Below are 19631 nucleotides of genomic sequence, written 5' to 3'. Positions count from 1 at the left end.
TGCAAGGGCAGATGTCAGACTTAAACCCATGAGGAGTCCTTTGCAGGCAGCTCCAGCCTTATACCTCCCCTGCTAAGCAGCCCTCCTTCCAGTCCCGGGGCGCACAGGTCCTCCTGTGCAGCGAGCCCCTGAAGTCAGCCGGGCTGTCGCATCTACCCTGCTTCCCAGGCCACCTTCCCCGCTTCTGTTTCGACTCCTGTACTTACTGTGTTGCATCAGCGCTTCACCTAGATCATGAACACCTGCTTGTTTCGTTTTCCCCAGCCTGCCTCCCACACAACTGTCAGAGATTGAACTTGTGCAAATGTTGAACTTGGTGTTTTTGCCCGTAGAGAACTTGGACTGGGGCCACTAGCAACCAGGAGGCTGAATCCTGGATACTAACATGGATGTGTTATCATGCCTCATTCTCGTGCTGGGAAACATTTTAGTCCAGGCATCGTCCAGACCAATATTTACAGAGCAACTGATGTGGGCAGCGGTGGTGCTCAGTTCCCCAGAATGAGTAGTTACCTCCCGGACGCTGGAGCACTGTTGACCGCAAGCTCTTGACCTCCTGAACAAGGTCAGTACTTAACGGCTGCAAACTTCACACTCTGTTGTATCCTCCCGAACTCCCCACCCACCTATTACAACCCCCCTCCCCCAGACTTTCCCTTCCGGTGTTTTAGTAGAACTCCTGAATCAACCTCCGAGGGTTAATTCCTTGGCATTGGAATACTGCTCCCAGCGCCACCCAGGATTTCCAGGAGCACACTTTCAATTAGTGGGGCATTTTTTTCTCCTTCACTGTCTAAGTAGTGACTTGGGTGGGAGAGTCACATACATGTAATTTGGGATTAACATCTGCTGGAAGATGCTGAGAACATGAACAGGACTTGCGAGGGTGTATTAAACAACCTCTGGGAGGAACACAGGCCAGAGCTTCCACGTGACACACCCTCTACTGCCTTACCTGGCGTGGAGCCGTATCCTCTCCAGAGACCTTCAGCTCCTTGTGCACCTTACGGCAGGTAGAGTTGAGAGGCAGGTCAAGGTGGGACCTAGTAAAAGGAGCTGGAAGACACTATGGTGGGTGTCTGGTACCCCACACCTCCCAAAAGCTGAGGGGGAATTGATGAGGTCAAGTGACTTTCCTGCCCCGAGTGACAGCCCCAGAGCTGGGCCCACAGTGCTGGCTTCTTGCCTCCCGGCCCCATGCTTTCTCCTGTGCACGGGGCTGTGTCCCTCTCCCGAGGGTGAACGCTCTCTAGTAGGATGTGCTGGGCTGGCAGATGAACCACATGTCTCTCGGCTGCGTGAGCGGCACCCCTCTCTTGAGCAGGTTTCTGTGAGTGCCGCCAAAAAGCCAGGGGAGCTGGGCCACGGTGGGAGGCGCGGCTTCACGCCTGGGAAGGTGATTCCTCACCTAGCTCAGAGCAAGCCCGCCGACCTGTTCCAGCCAAAGCTGCATCACAGATCTGTTTCATCAGAGTCACCACTCGCGCTGCCTTTTACTGTAGGAAGTTTCTTACAAGTGGTCCTAGGGGAAGGCCTGAGAAGCGAGTGTCACCTGCCTTCTTTTAGATGCTTACCTGGGAAGGAGGGGTCTGAAGCTGTACTGTGTGTGTGCATGTGAGACAGAGAGAGAGAGAGAGAGAAAGCAATGGAGACCGGCAGCCTAACAGTGACTCTCCTAAACATTTCGCATCTGTTCAATACGGATGGCGTCTGAGCCTCTGCCCAAGGGGTCTGTTGGAAGCTAAAGCCGTGAGCAAATGGAATGACCGTTGCTCACATTTGACTAAGGCTTTAGAGTTTACCGTGTCCACGTTACGTGCGTGTCAGCTTGTGGATCTCAGAGACCTGGGAGATGGGGAGCACAGTTCCCATGTTACAGACAAGGGACCGGAAGCTCCCAGCACCCCAAGGTTTTCATATCTTAGGAGAGGCAGAGCCTGTGCAAAACGGCCAACTCCAAGGCCCCAGTCTTCCCAGTCTTATGCCCCCAAAGGCACTCAGTAAACCGTAAATCACCAGACGGTATTAGTTGTTATGCCAGCCTCTCGGGGCCCAAGGGCCGAAGAGGTGTTGAGTTGCTTGGTAATAGATCTGCTTCCACTTGTGCAGGAAAGGAATTCCTCGGGCAGGCCAGCAGCTTTTCTCAGACAACCCTCCCTTTGTGAATCAGGTGGGGAACGGTGAGGGGTACCTCCTGCAGGCTCACTGACATGTTCCGGGAACATCACCAAACGCCATGTCCTGTGCTGTGTTAGCATTGACTCTCCTGACAGCTTGGAGATAGGACGATTCCGTTTACAGAGGAAACCAGAATGTCGTACAGCCGGCAGAGCCAGGACTAGGCTATGGGCGTCTAACTTTGGGGCTCAAGCTTTCAGCCCTTCTACGATACGCTGTTTTGCCTTCAACCTGTCTTTTACAGGGTATCACGTGGAGGAGGTACAGGAGAACAGGTATCCCGCCCTCCAACAAGAGCGTTTGGAGAGCGAAGGGCACACGTCCCAAGTCTGTGGTTAGTAAGTGGTATTAAATGGAGGCCAAAGAGACCGACTAAACTGATCAGCTCCAAACAAAAATTAAACCAACTGACTAAGCTGAAATAAGGTGCCTCTATTGCATGGGGGTTGGCATATAATTTAACATCAGAATTAAAATGGAAACAGCATCTTTTTTTTTCCCTTAAACAAGAAAAAAGTTACATGATACAGGAGTATGTAAACTACCTGCGAGATGGAGCAGAGGGCACGGGAGTGCGGGAAGACGGTGCAGAAGTCAGGAAACCAGCTTGCCCACAGCCATGGTGTAACGAAACCCACAAGGGAGGGGACTCAGAAAACTAATAGCAAAACCCGAAGCAGTTCCCAGAGGCAAACACCTGTCAATTTTCATGTGCTAAATATAGTGGTAGTTGGGTCACCTTATCCCTAAATAAACACTAGCTAGACAAAGACTTTTTAGAAAAGAATCTTGCCGTTGGCTCAGGCGAGCTGGAGGCTGGGAGAAGCGACCTCCTGGCAGCCTCTTACTCCTCTGCCGCCCCCGCTACTTCAGATTCCCTCTGTGCTTCTGCCCTTCTCTTAGGTTGGCTGCATGTACCTGATTCTCCTTGTGCCTTTTGTCCCTTCCCCCAAGGTGAGGGATCGGTTTCCTTGGCCTTCCCATGATCAGCACGGGGTGGGAGAAACCCCCCGTCTCTCCAGCGCAGGCCCACGGGCAGCTCTCCAGCAGAGGCTTATTTTCCATCCCACTTCAGATACTACTGAAAGGAACATGGTTCTTCCCTTGCTTTTGCCGTTTGAAGTTTGACTGCTGCTGAATTGGGCGCAGCCCCTGTGTCAGGAAACGTCAAACCAGAAGCTTGCTGTGTGTGTTGTGCTTCCAGCCTCTTGCCCGAGCGCCGCCAGGCCCGTACCCAGCAGGGTACAAGGGACCCGAGGTGAGGGACAACCTAGAAAGGCAGAAGGGCCAGAGCTCCAAACCCAGCACACCTCCCCTCCTCCCTGCATGCTCTCATCAACTGCTCGCAGCCCAACTTTCCTCGAGATGATGTCAGTGAAGATGGTACACACTTTGGGGTTGCTGAGAATTAGAAAAGCAAGGTATTTGATACAAAGCCCCAAGCCCAATACCAGATGCTCAGAGATGGTATGTATTCCTTGATATCCTCTGCCTTCCAGGGGCTTATAATCTGTTTGGGGAGTGGAGACAGACTGCGTGAAAGCACTAACACGCGTGCCACAGATTCTTCAGCTCTGTTGGACATCAGGAAGTAAATAGTAACACTAGCTACAATTTATTGAAACCTACAAGGCCAATCAAGGGTGTCACCTATACTATCGATAATGCTTGGGACAGCCCTGCCAGGTAAGTGAGGATAGTCTTTCCCCCCATCCCACCTCCCACTTAGCTGATGAGGAGCCAAGGCTCAGAGAGGTTAAGCAACATGTCACAGCCCACACAACCGCAGAGGGGTTGATCAGCCTGGGCTGAACAGTTTCATACCTGGAGCCAAGGTGGTGTGGACCATGCCCAGCTGTTGGGCTGAGGCCTGGGGCGCCAGCCAGTGCTCTGTCCTGGCAGACCACCTCATTGCCCATTGACCCATGGGTGGCAATTCATCATAATTCCTACTAGATAATCAATGAGCCTCACTTCCGACCTGTTGCCAACTCACACAGTTCCCCGGAACTTCAGACCTACTCCCCCCCACCCCTGTGCTGGGCGGTCAGCAGAGAATGAAAGATACTGTTCTGGACGACCACAGTGAACTCGCTGTACAATGAAGTCATTTTGTTCTTTCACTGAACCACTTCCCTGTACCAGGAATTAGAAACTACACGCTGAAAAAGCCCAGAAACCTCCTGCTCCAGTGTGGCAGGCTCTTTTGTAACTGTGTGACCCACTGGTTTTGCTGGGATGTGCACATTTCTAATAATGGTGATGATAAACAAAGAGGACTTTGCGTGGCAGGGGCGTTTCCTCTCTCCAAAGCTGCTGTCTCAGATGTTCCTCCACTGCCCGAGCCCCAGAGCCAGCCCCCTCGTCCCCCACCAGGGCCTGCTCCCCCCTGACCGGGGACCCAGCAGCTCAGAAAAATGGCAAAAAAAAAACGGGACTGGAGGAAGCTGGGGCTTTCCCTGCCTGAGATTTCACACGAACGCTTTAACCCACCCTGCTCGATTGTGTTTTCTCTGCCAGACAAGGGCCTCCCCACCAGGGAGCAGTCAGTGGCTTCCAGCAGGGTCAGCAGTCAGGGCCTGTGGAAAAGGGCAGGTGGAGGGGGACACTGCACAGCCACGTGGGTTCAGCTGGGGTGAGTTTCTGATCCGGCCATTGTGGAAGCCAATTGGATAAATATCTTATTGGGGACAGTATAAGGATTTTTCTAGCTCAGGGGTCAGCAGTCTTTTACTGCAAAGAAGCATTTAGCAATAATTTAGGTTTTGTGGACCATACGGTTTCTGTCACAGTTATTCTACTCTGCTGTTTTTATCACGAAAACAGCCAGAGATAATATGTAAATTAACCGTGTTCCAATAAAACTTTATTTCCGGACACTGGAATTTGAACTTCATATAATTTTCATGTATCGTGAAATACCATTATTTTTGTTTTCCCCAACCATTTAAAATGTAAAATGTGTTCTTACTTGCCAGCTGTAAGCAAACAGGCAGCAGGACAGATGCGGCCACTGACTAGTTTGCCGGCTCTTATTCTAGATGAGACGCTGCTTCACAGAAAAGCACTTCTCGGTTTTGTCCCCCTTCCAACCATGTCCCTCAACCGGGTGGAACTGCAGACTGCCAGTCCTGTCACCCACGTGTCACATTCTCCTCATGAGCTCCCTGCTCAGGGTCTCGTTGTGGTGGCCCGCTGTACCTGCCAGTGTGAGTTTCTGTCACCACGGCTCTGAACTTGAGCCCAGAGATTCTAGCTACGTGGGCATCACTGCCCTCTGGCCCCAGATGGGCCTCTTGGCCCACCTTCCACCATACCTCTCGCTCAGCGGGGGAAGCTCCTATCCCCACGCGGGTCACAATTTCTTCCATGTTCCCAGAAAGGCAGGACTCTCTCCCTCGGTTCTTCATAGAGCCCTCAAATATTACAACTCCTATTAGGCAGGCTGGTTCTACTCCTTACAATTCCTCTCAGAGACCTTGGGACGCTTTGCTTGAGACTTTCAAGTTGTACCCCTCAGCATTGAGTCAAATGAATCCTTCCTGCCCACATCCCCCAGAATCCTGAGACACTCGCTTAAGGCTAAAGTGAGCCCTTTGTTCTGGCATCCTGGGGGGTAACTCCCAGACTCCAGAGACCTTTACCACTTCTCTCGGGGGTCTCTGGGGCTGCTTGAAAGTGTAGTAGCTGACTGTACCCCCAGGCTGGGCATACAGCAGGGTCTGTCCCACCTGGCTCAGACCTCCCCGCCCCAGGAGCTCAGCCTGCACTTTCGCAACAGGCACGTGGGTTGTCAGAGATTTGGAGAAACAATGGCCTGACATACAAAATGCTCAAGAAAGGTGGAGGTTCCAAACGGGAAAACTATTGACCTTCTCCTTGATGGAGGGGGAAGGCGCTAATGCCATCAGCGACTCTACGGGGCCGTTCAGGTGTTCAAGGGACAGAGTGATGGAGGGGTCATGATGAGAGACCGGGGCTCAACCCTGCCAAGATAAGAGGGCTCAAAGACGTGAAGAGAGTATCTGAGAGACACTGGGCTTCGCTAAGAAGAACGTGGAGGACACACGCCCGGGGAAGGAGAGAATGGAGTGATGGGTGAGGCTATGCAGGCAGCCCACACGCTCTGTTCCTCCTGGGCGCCTGTCTTTTCCCATTCAAGAGGGAACAGGCAGTGAGAGTGAGAAGTGGGTGGGGGCTGAGGAGATGGATGGACTTTGCACTGCCGTTTCCCAACTCTGTGTCCTTTGGTCAGTTTTTTAACCTCTTTGTTTCCTTGGCTCTAAAAATGGGGATGCTTACCTGCTATGGTTAGTATAAAGATTAAAGGAGCTAAAGTTAGTAAAGACCCTAGCAGTAAATAGATAGTTAATAAATGATAGCCTGTGTGCGTAGACATGTCTATTTTGTGTTTAAACTGGGCGATTCTTCAGTAAAGTTGTGGCTTTCATTTTGGTCCTCAGATTATCTGATAAAATCACCTGGAGTGCTAGTTAAAAATTCAGTTTCCCCAGATCCCATCCCAAGATTCTGATTCAGTAGGTCTGGCTTAGGGGCAGGGAATCATCCCCAGATAATTCTCACGTGCTTGGAGTTTGGACAGCACAGCCTTAAAGGTTGAGGAGATGTACCACAGGAGCTGGGATGGCCAGAGGGTCCTTAGAAGCTGGAAAAACGGGAGCCCAGTCCCCGAATATGACATCCCAGGGCGCAGAAAACACTTGGAAATGGAATCCCATGTCACAGTTCTCAACAAGAAAAAAAGGCAACCAGAAACATCAAACCGATAAACTAGATGTCCACACCCTCAGAATTAGTTTGAATTTTTAAACGGTTGCCCACACAGATTCAATAAGAGAGACCAATCTGCCTGTCTTTTTCTTAGGCTTCCAGATCAGATGCAAAAAGACTGTTTTGTTTTTGTGGTTTTAGTTGACTATTGTTAATACATTGCATTTCAACTTCAGATTCTGAAAAAAAAATCATTGTTCCTGGTGAGGAACTGTGTACTGCGTTCCTGGTGAGGTAATAAAATCAAGGGGATTTATGATTTGCAGAACAAAACTGAGTCCAAGAATTGAAATCCACTCAGAGGGTGATGGTAAGAGGTTTTCGCTTCCCATGATAAAATCCCCGGTCTTTTTTTTTTTTTTTAAATAAATTTATTTATTTATTTTTTTGGCTGCGTTGGTTCTTTGTTGCTGTGCGTGGGCTTTCTCTAGTTGTAGAGAGTGGGGGCTATTCTTTGTGTGGTGCGTGGGCTTCTCATTGCAGTGGCTTCTCTTGCTGCAGACCACGGGCTCTAGGCGCGTGGGCTTCAGTAGTTGTGGCACGAGGGCTCAGTAGTCATGGCTCGCAGGCTCAGTAGTTGTGGCACATGGGCTTCGTTGCTCTGCGGCATGTGGGATCTTCCAGGACCAGGGATCGAACCCGTGTGCCCTGCATTGGCAGGCAGATTCTTAACCATTGCGCTGCCAGGGAAGGCCCCAAATCCCTGGTCTTGAAGATTTAACTCTGCAAGGAGAATGTTCCCGTGGGCAGAGCAAGTGACCAGCAGCTCTTCCTACCCCTCTGGAGCCTTCACTCTAGTGGCCTGGGGAGCTGCCCCCACCCCCGCCCCTGCATGGGCACCACCAACACCCTTGGTTCCCTGGAGCCAGCTGAGACAGTCTGGATGTTTTAAAACAACATGTTACTACATTTTAAAAGAGACCAAAAAGAAAATAAATACAGAAAGAGCAAGGAGTATAACCATAGGACAAGGAGAAGAGCATCGCTTCTGGTGCTCCCCGAGGTCAGCTGGTCCTCGGGGCTCCAGCCCACACCATCCCTGGCTGGCCAGTCCTGTGCTCCAGCGCCTAGGGGCTGGCTCCCAGTTTCAGCCTTCACTGGTGGGACCCACAGTTACTGTCACTGCTACTCCAAGGCCACATCCTTGACCTCTTGACACTTCCTGGGTCCAGACTACAGAATCCAGGGACAGATTCCCTGCTGCACTTTACCGAGGATCTTCTCTTCTGATTATGACATCTTCCGAGCTGAGAGAGTTTCCAGCGAAGACCTCACTGTGCAGGTGAGAACAGCCTGCCTCTTTCCTGTGCACCTCTAGCCGTGGCATCCATAAATCAGGACCAATCACTTCTGGTAACTTCACTGGTCCCTGGTAGACTGCATTTCCCACCTCTTTTCAGTGGGAAGCCCTGTTCCAATCAAGTCAGTCTGTTCTCAAAAGCCTTCACTTGTTTCTCATTGCCTGCAGAAAGCCTCTAGATCCTCCACCGTTGGTCTCGAGTCACCTTCCGGTCCCTCTCCCATCCCCCCCATTCCCACGCCCTCCACTCAAGCTTCCCCACTGGTGAGAAGGGAAGACAGGCTGGTGAAGCCTTCACTTTATCTATACAATACTCACCAGTTCCCCACTGGTCCCATCGAACCTGGTGTGAGAGCTGGCAGGACACTGGCCTGGAGGCCAGGAGACCATGTCCTAATCTGGCTTGTGAGGCCATGTTTCTTCAGGTCAGGCACTGGGCCTCGCTAGGCCGCAGTTTCTTCATCTGCAAAATGCAGATGTTGGACTAGCCCATCCGTAGAGGCCTTAGCCCACGGGTCTAAGCTGAGCCTGATGCCACAGTGACCTTGTGACTCAGAAAAGCTGTGAAGGACTCGGGTGCTCAGAGGAGGCCTGACATGATGTAGGGCCCTTGCTCATGTCGGTCACAGAAGTGCCCTTGGGACCCTTCTTTGAGCTCAGCCTTCCCATGAGGAAGGAATGGGCCAACGCTACTTAGTAGATGCGTGAGGAGTGCTTGCCCCATGCCAGACTTGGTGCTGGGCACTGGAGATCCAAGGACAGATGAGAAGCAGTCCCTGCCCTTGAGGAGCTTGTGGACTCCTGGGAAACACTGTATAAAAGCACCCAAGAGTCACACTGTGGCTCATACTAAAATGGAGGGGTACAGTGTTAGGGTCTCATTAGAAGGAAGGACTGGGGAAAGCCCTCCAACCTTGGAGCTGGGTCTTACAGGATGAGTCAGTGTGTCTACACGTGCTCTGGGGACCGGGGAGGCATTGGGAAACCACTGAAAGTTTTTGAGCCGGTGAATGACACCATCAGATTTGCGTTTGAGAAAGATCACTGTGGTCACTGTGCAGCAGATGGAGGGGCCGAGGTGAGACTGGAAATGAGGAGAGCCACGGCGAGCTCAGCAGCGGTCCAGGTGACACAGGATGAGGGGGCGTTGATGTGAACTTGGGCGCAGAACAATTACAGAGACCTTTACTAATGTAAGCATCCCCCAAAATAGCTTTATAGAATTTGTTCTGTGGACCCACGGGCATGTGGCACACTTGTTTATGTTAATCAGTCATTGTATTTTATCCCCTGGAATGTTCTCACTTGTCTGCATTCTCCCCAAATCAGCTGTCTTCTCTCCCTCACCCAACACCCCCGCCTCTGAAAGCTCATGACTCCCTCTGAGCCCCACTTCAAGCATAATCAGTCTCCTAGCAAAAGCCAAAGAGAGTGTCTAAGTCACTATTTCTCAGGGATGTGCTTTCTGGATTATGGGGAGGGCAGTTCTTTGTTGAGGGACTAACCCACGCACTGCAGGACACTTAATGTCCTGGCCTTTGGGGAACTAGATGACTGTAGCAGCCCCTAATAATTATGACAGCCAATGTCCCCCTATACTTCCAATCTCCCCTTAGGGGGACAGTACTTGACTGATGACTGTTCATGCTGCCACACATGGTCCTGTCTCCCAGACAGCTGCTGTATACAGGTGTGTCCCTTGTCTGCCATCCCCGGAAAGATTGGCTTCCGGAGACATCATTAATCATCCCAACCCCTCCAGTCAGGTCAGCTAAGAGGACAGAGTTCCCACCCAACCTGCTTGCATGCCTGAGATATCTTTATTCTACCCTCATATTTGGTTGAATTTAGCTGGACATAAACTTCTAGGCTGCAAGTCATATTCCTTTAGAATGTTGAGACATTTTTTCATTGCTTTTTGCCTTCCAGTATTGCTGTTGAGAAGTCTGATGCCACACTAGCCCCTTATCCTTTGTATGTGACCTGTTCCCATTACCTGCCCTCTTAGGGTCTTCTCTTCGGAGGTTCTGAAATTCAGTGATAAAGTGCCGTGTGTGTGTGTGTGTGTGTGTGTGTGTGTGTGTGTGTGTGTGTGAATTTACATTCACTATGCAGGGTACTCCATGGGTCATTTGAATTTGAAAGTCACGTCCTTCAGTTATGGGAAATTTTTACTTTATTATTTCTTTTAAAAAAATGTCCTCATTTTCTCCTCCTGGATTTTGATTATTCAGATGTTGGACCTTCTGGTCTAATTCTCTAATGTTACTGTTTCCCTCTGGTTTTCAATCAAATTCTCTGTCTCTGTCTCAATATATATCTATATCTATATATTTTCCTTAACTTTCCGAGTGGTATCCTGAATATCTTGAGCATACTTTCTAAATTTTCTGTTGAATTAAAAATTTTCGCTATCAAGTTTTTAACTTTCAAAGTTTCTTTTTTCTTTTTCTTTTTTTTCTTTTTTTTTTTTTTTTTTTGCGGTACGCGGGCCTCTCACTGTTGTGGCCTCTCCCGTTGCGGAGCACAGGCTCCGGATGAGCAGGTTCAGTGGCCATGGCTCACGGGCCCAGCCGCTCCGCGGCATGTGGGATCTTCCCGGACCGGGGCACGAACCCGTGTCCCCTGCATCGGCAGGCGGACTCTCAACCACTGCGCCACCAGGGAAGACCTCAAAGGTTCTTTTCTAATACTCTTTTTTTTTTTTTTAGCTTTCTACTCTATTTCACGGACGCAATAGCTTCTCTTATCACCCCAAGAATAGTATTTATACATTTTGCTGATATTTTCTCATGCTTCTTTACTCTCTTTTCTCCAAGTTCCTTTTCTCTGTTTACATATTTTACCCCATCTTTCATTTAGAGACTTTCTTCAGAAGGTAGAAAACCCTTGGCTGTTCTTTTTTTGGGGGGAATGAGTCACTTTAATATTAATTAGAAGCTCTAGTCAGTGCACGAGGCATACTTATAGTTTCCAGCCTTCTCTGTAGCGGGATGGGCAGGTACTCAGCCATGTTTTGTTGGGAGACCCCCAATGTGGATGCTTGTAGGTATTTTCTCTTGAGCTGGTCAGTTTTTCCCAAGAGGAATCTTTTAGCCATACATATATCTGAAGGCACAAGCCTGACTTACAGTCAAGTGTGTGGACTTTCACCTAATCTTCACTTTCAGAATAGTGTCTCAACCATCCCTTAGCTAGTGTTGATATCCCCCAATCCAGAGCCTTTTCAATTCAGCTCTGCAGAGTAAACCTCCCATCTTCTACCAATGTCTAATCTGCTTTGTTTCCATCCAGGGTGTTTTTCATTTCATATATTATAGTTGTCATCTCTGGAAGTTCAATTTGGGTCTTTTTATGTCTTCCACTTCTTTACTTACATATTCAATCTTTCGTCTTTTTGAAAATATGGAATAGAGTTATCGTAACATTTTTGTACTTTATGTAGTTTTTTTCTAATTAAAAGACTTTTTAGGACTTCCCTGGTGGCACAATTGTTAAGATTCCGCCTGCCAATGCAGGGGACACGGGTTCGAGCCCTGGTTTGGTAAGATCCCACATGCTGTGGAGCAACTAAGTCCGTGCACCACAACTACTGAGCCTGCACTCTAGAGCCCACAAGCCACAACTACTGAGCCCACATGCTACAACTACTGAAGCCCACGCGCCTAGAGACCATGCTCCGCAGCAAGAGAAGCCACCGTAATGAGAAGCCCACGCACCGCAACGAAGAGTAGCCCCAGCTCACCACAACTAGAGAAAGCCTGCTCACAGCAATGAAGACCCAATGCAGCCAAAAATAAATAAATAAATTTAAAAAGAAGACTTTTTAACAGCAGTTTTAGATTTACAGAAAAAATCAAGCAGAAGGTCCGAAGAGTTTCCATATATCCCCTCTCTCTCTCTCTCCCCTGCCGTCCCCCACTCATAGTTTCCCTATTATTAGCATCTTGCCTTAGTGTGGCACATTTGTTACAATTGATGAGTCAATATTGATAGATTATTAATTATTATTATTAACTAAAGTTCATAGTTTACATGAGGGTTCACTCTCTGTTATACATTCTATGGGTTTTGACAAATGAGTTGCAGGATCATATGGTAAGAGTATGTTCAGCTTTGTCATAAGCTGACAAACTGTCTTCTAGACTGGCTGGACCATTTTGCATTGTTACCAGCAATGAATGAGAGCTCCTGTTGCTTCACATCCTCATTAGATTTTGGCTTTGTCAGTCTTTCATATTTTAGCCATTCTAATAGTATGATAACTTTTTTAATGTTCTTGTCTACTAATCCTATCATCTATGTCAGTTCTCCACCTAATGCCCCACAATGTCCCATGGCTGGTGAGAGAAGGAACAGTTCCTGGATCTGTGGAACACCGGGGGTTGTTCCCTCTAGTCCTTTAGGGTGGTTCTTTCTCCAACCCCGAGTAGTTTTCTCTACTTGTATGTGCTGGTCAGGGCTCAGCTGAAGGTCTGCAGGAGACCCTCTGCAGATCTCTGGAGTTCCCTCCTTACGCAGTTCCCTCCTCACGCAGTTCCCTCCTCTCTGGTCCTCTGCTCTGCACACTCCCAGATTCCCAGTTCCATTTCCAAAACTCAGCTCCCCTTGGCTTCCTCCTCCCTACCTCAGAAACCTGCAAACTCTCTCTAGCCAGTGAGCTGAGCCAATCAGAGGGCTCAATTCCTTGGTTTCCCATCTCTCAGGAATCACTACCTTTCACTGCCTGACACCCAATGTCTTTCCTTCATTTTGTTTGGTTTCAAGTTTTTTCAGGCAAAATGGTAAGAATGGCTAGAAGTGAAAGCCTAAAGATTTCTTTTGAATTGAACCAATTATTAATTTAAAAAAATCTTAATTCCTGCCATGTTCAGCATAGGTAGAATCCACAGCAGTGGTCAGGAGAGAAATAAAATCCACCAAGTACAGCTCTTTAGCTTGTGGTCGGGTTCAGCTTTGTTGGAACCACTCGGGAGGCCCATGTCCTCCACCCACCTCTTCCTCAAGAATTGGACCTGCAGCGATGGGAGCCAGTGAATCAGCAGTGGAGGCTGTGCCTGATTTCACCCAAAGGCCAGAAGGCCAGTCTCTGTCTTTGCAAAGTACAGCAAAGGGATGGGGGTGGGGAGCAATGAAACTATCAGAGAAAGAGATCATAACAGCAATGCTGTTTTGCTGATTAAAAAGCTTCCTCTAACTGGTTGTCGTTCAGTCTCTTTAAGACACTGGAGGGAGGGGTATTGCTTATTAAGGAATCTATTTTGGCAATTTGAGAAAGATCAAACAAACCCAGTGACTCCCTGGTCCTTTATCTCTCACCTCAAGTGGCCTTACGGTGCCACACCTCTGGGTTATCCTGTCCCCCAGGCGATGGGAGTGCTGGGCCAGCCGGTTTCTCACATACCCAGAGATTAGCCCTTGAGTGCCAGCATTTCAAAAAATTTACCTCCTTGACTGAACTATTTCTAAAACTCACTGCATACTTTTCTGCCTTAGTAAGAGTAATAAAATGACAACACCAATAATAATAATAGCACAATGAGTTTGGCAGAGTTGTTTTTTTTTTTTTTTTTGCGGTACACGGGCCTCTCACCATTGTGGCCTCTCCCATTGTGGAGCACAGGCTCCGGACGCGCAGGCTCAGCGACCATGGCTCACGGGCCCAGCCGTTCCGCGGCACGTGGGATCCTCCCGGACCGGGGCACGAACCCGTGTCCCTTGCATCGGCAGGCGGACTCTCAACCACTGCGCCACCAGGGAAGCCCTTGGCAGAGTTTTAAGTGCTTTACGTATATTAATTAACATAATCCTCACAACAACCCTGTGAGGTATGTACCAGTGTTATCACCATTTTGTAGTTGAGGAAACATACACAGGAGATTCAGTATTTGTCTGAGGCATACAGATCACCAAACACAGCTGTATCTGTTCTTGGCAACTCAGCAATATTGCCAGGATCATCTCATATTGGACTGTAGCCATGAATGTAGACACACATATAGAAGGTCTAGAAGTTTGAGAACTGACCTGGGGTCCCCCAAATGAGGTTCCTAGGGGGCTCAGTGAGGACCCTAGGCATTGGCAGCATTTCCTCTACCTGGGGCCCTGCAGAGAAACAAGCCATGGGGACGTCCCTAGGAAATGAAGGTCAGGGGACCCTAATGGGGATGGGTGGAGGGGGGAACTGGGAACAACATTGTGAGGGAAGAGTGGAGAGGTGTTGGGAGATAGTGAGGCCCGCAGATGGCGGCCACGGTGGGCTTGCCCCGTGCGTGCAGCAGCGTGATGGCTGTTGACACTTCAGTGGATTGGATGGGGGTCATCAGACCTGGGTTCACCTGTATTGACTCAGTAATCCTGACAGCTACCAAACCTCTCCATGGACTAGTTCCTGCATCAATAAAATGAGAAAAAATACTTAACATGTAGGGAGGATTGACTCGGATTGACCCAGATAGGTACCTAAAGCACTTAACAGAATGCCTGGAATGTAGTAATAACTCAGTAAATGGTCTTAGCTCTTTTTAATAATGAAGTTCTGGAGTGAGTCCGAGATGAACAGTTGCCTTTGGTTACATAATACATCCTGTCCATGACTTTGAATGTAGCCTTGGAGCCACAATGGGCAAGTTCCTCTGGAGGAAGCTTGTTCTCTGAATGGCAAGTGGCTGGGCTGGTGCTCTGTCTGGCAACCTTCCAGCCCATGTCACTACCCTCCTGGGCAGGCTTTCTGAGCACAGCCCCTTCCGTTCTGGCTCCCTGGGCCTCGGCTCTGGGTAGTCATATGACTGGTTCTCACTGTGCTCAGCTCGCTCTAGCAGGGATCAGGCAGCCTGCAAGGTTAAGGACTCCTATGTCAGCAGCTCTAGAAGCCGGCAGGTCAGAGGGGAGGCCAGAGGTCTTATGCTGGAGGCTCCTGGAGGCCTAGCAGCGGACAAGTCTAGACAGAGACATTAGACCTGGCAGCACCTGGCTTCGCCCCATGGAATCCAGACTGTAGTGGCTGGAACTGGTCTGCAACTCCCTTCTCCTGTGGCCCAGCTGTGCACCCTGCCCAGTGTGGACTGGGGGACTCCACCTCCTAGAAACCCCGCCTTCCCTGAAGAAGACCACTGGGTGAGGCAGCATTGCTGAAATTGGCCCACCGACCCCAAGGAAGCAGCATTTTCCTCAGCACAGAAATTGGAGAGAGTGTAGCTGGAAAGAGTGAGGTGGGGAGCTAGGGAGCAGAAGCCGGGACCTCAGGGCCCAGGGGCCAGGGGCGAAGCCTGAGGATATTTTCTTAGTGAATAATCTGGAAGGGAGTTTTTTTTTTTAAAAAAAAGAAAAGTAATTTTAGGATTTCTAAATAGTATGTCTATTACTGAAGGGAGAACTGATACCCCAGGGATTTTCTACATTTTCCTTTTGACATCAAAACCCATTTTTAAAATGAAATCCTTGTGGATGCCCAATAGGTAAAGCAGCTGGAAGGAGGGCAGCTGTGCTGCAGCTGGTCTGGGGCCTAGAGTCCTGCTCGGGTGCTGACCACTCCCTCAGGAGCCCTGACTCACCTCCACAGAGCCCCCCAAGGACAACACCTTGAAACCCCAATAAAATAAGAGGAAGATGAACTGAGGCACCGCCAGAAGAAGCAGAGCCCCATAATAGCCCATGTCCCACTGTACCTCCAACGCCACAGCTCGAAGTTTCAACTCTCAGGAAAATGACCTGCTCCACCTAGGAACACCCACTGATTCTGGACTGGTGCATCCTAATAACTGAGCTTTTGAAAAAAGTAATGTTTGAATCAATGAGATGAGAAGATGTATACCTCGCTTGTCCTTATGTGTATAACTACCACCCAGTTTAACCAACAAAACCTTGCTGGTCCCTCAGAAGTCCCACCAGAGCCCTGCATTACCTCACTCTCCCTGCTCCCCAAGGGTGCTGCTCTACTGACCTTTGTGACACTGTTTTTTCCTTTTCCTTATAGTTTTATCACGTGTGTATGTACCTCTAGGTGCTATCATTTAGGTTCGCCTGCTTTTGAACTTGATAGAAGTGAATTTCTAATTTCGTTCTTTGAGAACATGTTTCGTTCATTCAACAGGATGTTTGTACGATTCAACTATGTTAGTGAATAGAATATTTTCTTTGCCGGGGATTTTGAACATGTCATTTTCATGTCTTTGGACAAGTCATTTACCTTTTTTGAGCCTCAGCTGCCTCATCACACACTAGGGTTCAGGAATGGTTCAAGAGCTTCGTCCAAATTCCTGTCTTATTGGAGAAGAGATAAGATAAATATAACACAGGGGTCATAAATCACTAATGGGATGAGAGAAAAGAGAAGTAAACAAGTTTCTGTGAGGAAAAACCACCTCTTCATTGCACAGGGAAGTGAACATATCTTTGGGAGCAAGGTGATTTCAAAAGGAGAGAGAGATTTTCCCATATAATTGGAAATTTTATTTTTAAAATTCCAGAAGTGACTTTCTCACTTCAGCAAGTCAGGAGGACACCTAATAACAGACCCTAAGTGGACAGCCCTGATGGATAATAACACCACATCTTCTACCACATTCCTTTTTTTTTTTTATTAAATTGTCATATAAAAACTGTGAAAATCACATATAGAAATCACAAACACAATTTGTTGGTTCTCTACAGTCACTTGAATTTTGTAGAATGGGAATTTGGCTGTAATGACCACCTTTTACCCACCATATTCTGTCTACCCCGGCCTGAATGCTCCAACCTTTTCTGTTGAGCATGACCCCAATACCTCCCATCAGTACCCCCCCCGCCCATACCTCCTTTTCCCCGTGCATTCAGTCCGGGCGATCGTAAGCTGCTTCTAGTTGTCACAGACCTTTGTTGGATTTGGTGGGAAACCATCATGAATACACAGAACGCCCAGACTGCCCCCAGACCACATCCTGCGGTCCAGCAGCTCCCTGATGTCCCCACTGAACTCTCCCAGGGTTAACTCGCAATCACTGGAACCCAATGTGATTTTATTGTGTATAGATTGTGATAGAATCCCAACAGGTTTTCTGCTGTGTTTGGAGAACGTTTTGGGTAGGAGGAGGTTGGGGGCTGCGTGCACTGGTCTCACTTAGACTCGTTTTATTGAAGCCAGCATAGACATGACAAATTACAACTTTTTTTCTAGAGCAGCTCTGTCCAATAGACTGTTTTGCAATGATGGATATGTTCTCTATCTGCTCTGGGCAATATGGTAGCCGTTTAACACTTGATTAGTCACTTAGCGCAGTAGCCACTTAGCAGCTGTGATTAAGGAGCTGCATTTTTAATTAATTTTCATTTAAATAGCCACATGTGGCTAGCGGTTCTCTTATTGGACAGTGGGGTAATAGAGCATGCCTCTCCTGTATCATCTCTTCTGGGCACTTATTGAACTTCCATGTTTTCAGTGCAAACAAAACAAATACCTCTCAGTCTCCACTGGCATTTGTCTCATCTCCATTTACTTCTGCAGCCTGGCTTCTGCTCCGCCAGTGCACAGAAATCTCAGAGATAAGGCCATACATGCTCTCAGTACTGCCAAATCAGTGATCTGACACGGTGATTCTCTTCTCTCTTACCCGCTACCTTCATTCCTTCATTCAGGATGCTTTTACTGAGTGCCTATGTGCTGACATTTTGGGTGATGATAAGAAAAAGGACACGGTCCCAGTTCCCATGTGCCATGTTATGGTCTGTGGTGCTCATTTTATAAATTGGTGACATTGAAACTAATTGGACCACAACTCAGAAATATGTTTTACCTTGCAACCTAGTTCACATATAAGTATGTAGATATATTCATAACAAAAGGTTCAGGGAAAGATTTTTACCTAAATAACATGCACCAACAGCATATAATCATACAAGGAGCAGTACTAATTGTAGACTTGACTGAAAATTTACAGGAGGAGGTAGTTACATCACAGCAAATATCTATCCAAATAATATCCAGGACACCCAGTTAAATCTGAATTTCAGATAAACATGCCCCAAATATTTTTTTTAAACCTTTCAACCCTAACAGCAATGCTGACAACTTCAAATTGAACATCAGAAGTTCTATCCTTGGCCTTTCCCCGACTGGGGGTTTCTGGTGGCCTGTGTCACCTCTGTGGTCCCCAGCTGCCACATCCCACGGGCTCCTGTGCTCTCCACTGTTCCCTACCTCCACCCTTTGCTCTACTGCAGGTCAGATTACATATCCCAAACCGTTCTGGCTCTGCGCGCAACAAAAAGGCCCTTCATTCGCCCAGATCTGCTCTCCTGTGAAGGTAGTTCTCCCCACTTACATAAATATCATATGATAGCACTCTTAAAGTGGGCCACTATGGTGACAGCAAGGCCTTGTCTTCTACTCAAGGTGGCTACAGACTCCCTCGCTGGCTGTGGTGTTCGTGGGGGAGGAGGTGAGCTGCACTGAGCTATGCACGCATTCGGCACGCGTTTATTGCATCCCTGTGACATCATAGGCCCTGGGTGTACAATGATAAATGAGATGGGGGGCGCTATGTGGCGGGTGAGACCTCAGCACAGGCAGCCACAGGACATGGGTGGAGGGATAGATAGCAAGCCGTGAAATCCCACAGCAGGGGTCAATCTCAGAGGGTTTCATGGAGGAGGTGTCATTTCAGTTAGTCCAGGGATAAGTGGGAGATCACAAGTCAAGAAAAGGGGCAGATATCCTAGGCAGAGAAAGCATGGATGCAGGAAATGATAGAAAAGTAGGTATGGGGGACGATGTGCGGGAGAGGCCAGTGAGATGGGCTGGTCCCGTGGGCTTGGGGCACCTCTGTTGGGTGTACACCCTGCTTACAGCAGAGGAAGCTCACCTCCATTTGTTCAAACAGGCGAAGAGTCTGTAAATGTATTCATTTCCTACTGTCGTGTGCTAAACTGTCGCCAACTTAACACCTTAAGACAACACACATTATTATCTCACAGTTTCTGAGGGTAGGCAATCAGAGCACAGCTCACTTGGGTGCTCTGCCTCAGGGCATCTGACAAGGTGGCAGTCCAGTCAGGGTGGCCAGGGCTGGTGTCTCATCTGGGGCTGGACTGGGGAGGAAGCCACTTCCAAGCTCACACTGCTGGTAGAATTCAGTTTCTTGCAGGGTATTGGACTGAGGGCAGTCGAGAGGCAGGTATAGAATTAGGAGAACCAGAGAGTGTGATGTCCCAGGAGCCAAGGTGGGGGAGAGGGGGCAGTTGGCAGCGTCAGAGGTTGGCATGGATTAGATAATGGACATAGCACATCACTGTGACTGCAGCGGGAGGTGCAGGGACCAGAGGGGGACAAAGCCCTATTGTACGGGGCTGAACGGCAAATGGGAGGTAAGGACCACCAAGTGCA

The sequence above is a fragment of the Tursiops truncatus genome, chromosome 1, assembly GCF_011762595.2.
Source record: "Tursiops truncatus isolate mTurTru1 chromosome 1, mTurTru1.mat.Y, whole genome shotgun sequence".
Taxonomy (NCBI): domain Eukaryota; kingdom Metazoa; phylum Chordata; class Mammalia; order Artiodactyla; family Delphinidae; genus Tursiops; species Tursiops truncatus.
The sequence above is the reverse complement of the archived record's forward strand: the minus strand, read 5'-3'. Positions refer to the sequence as shown.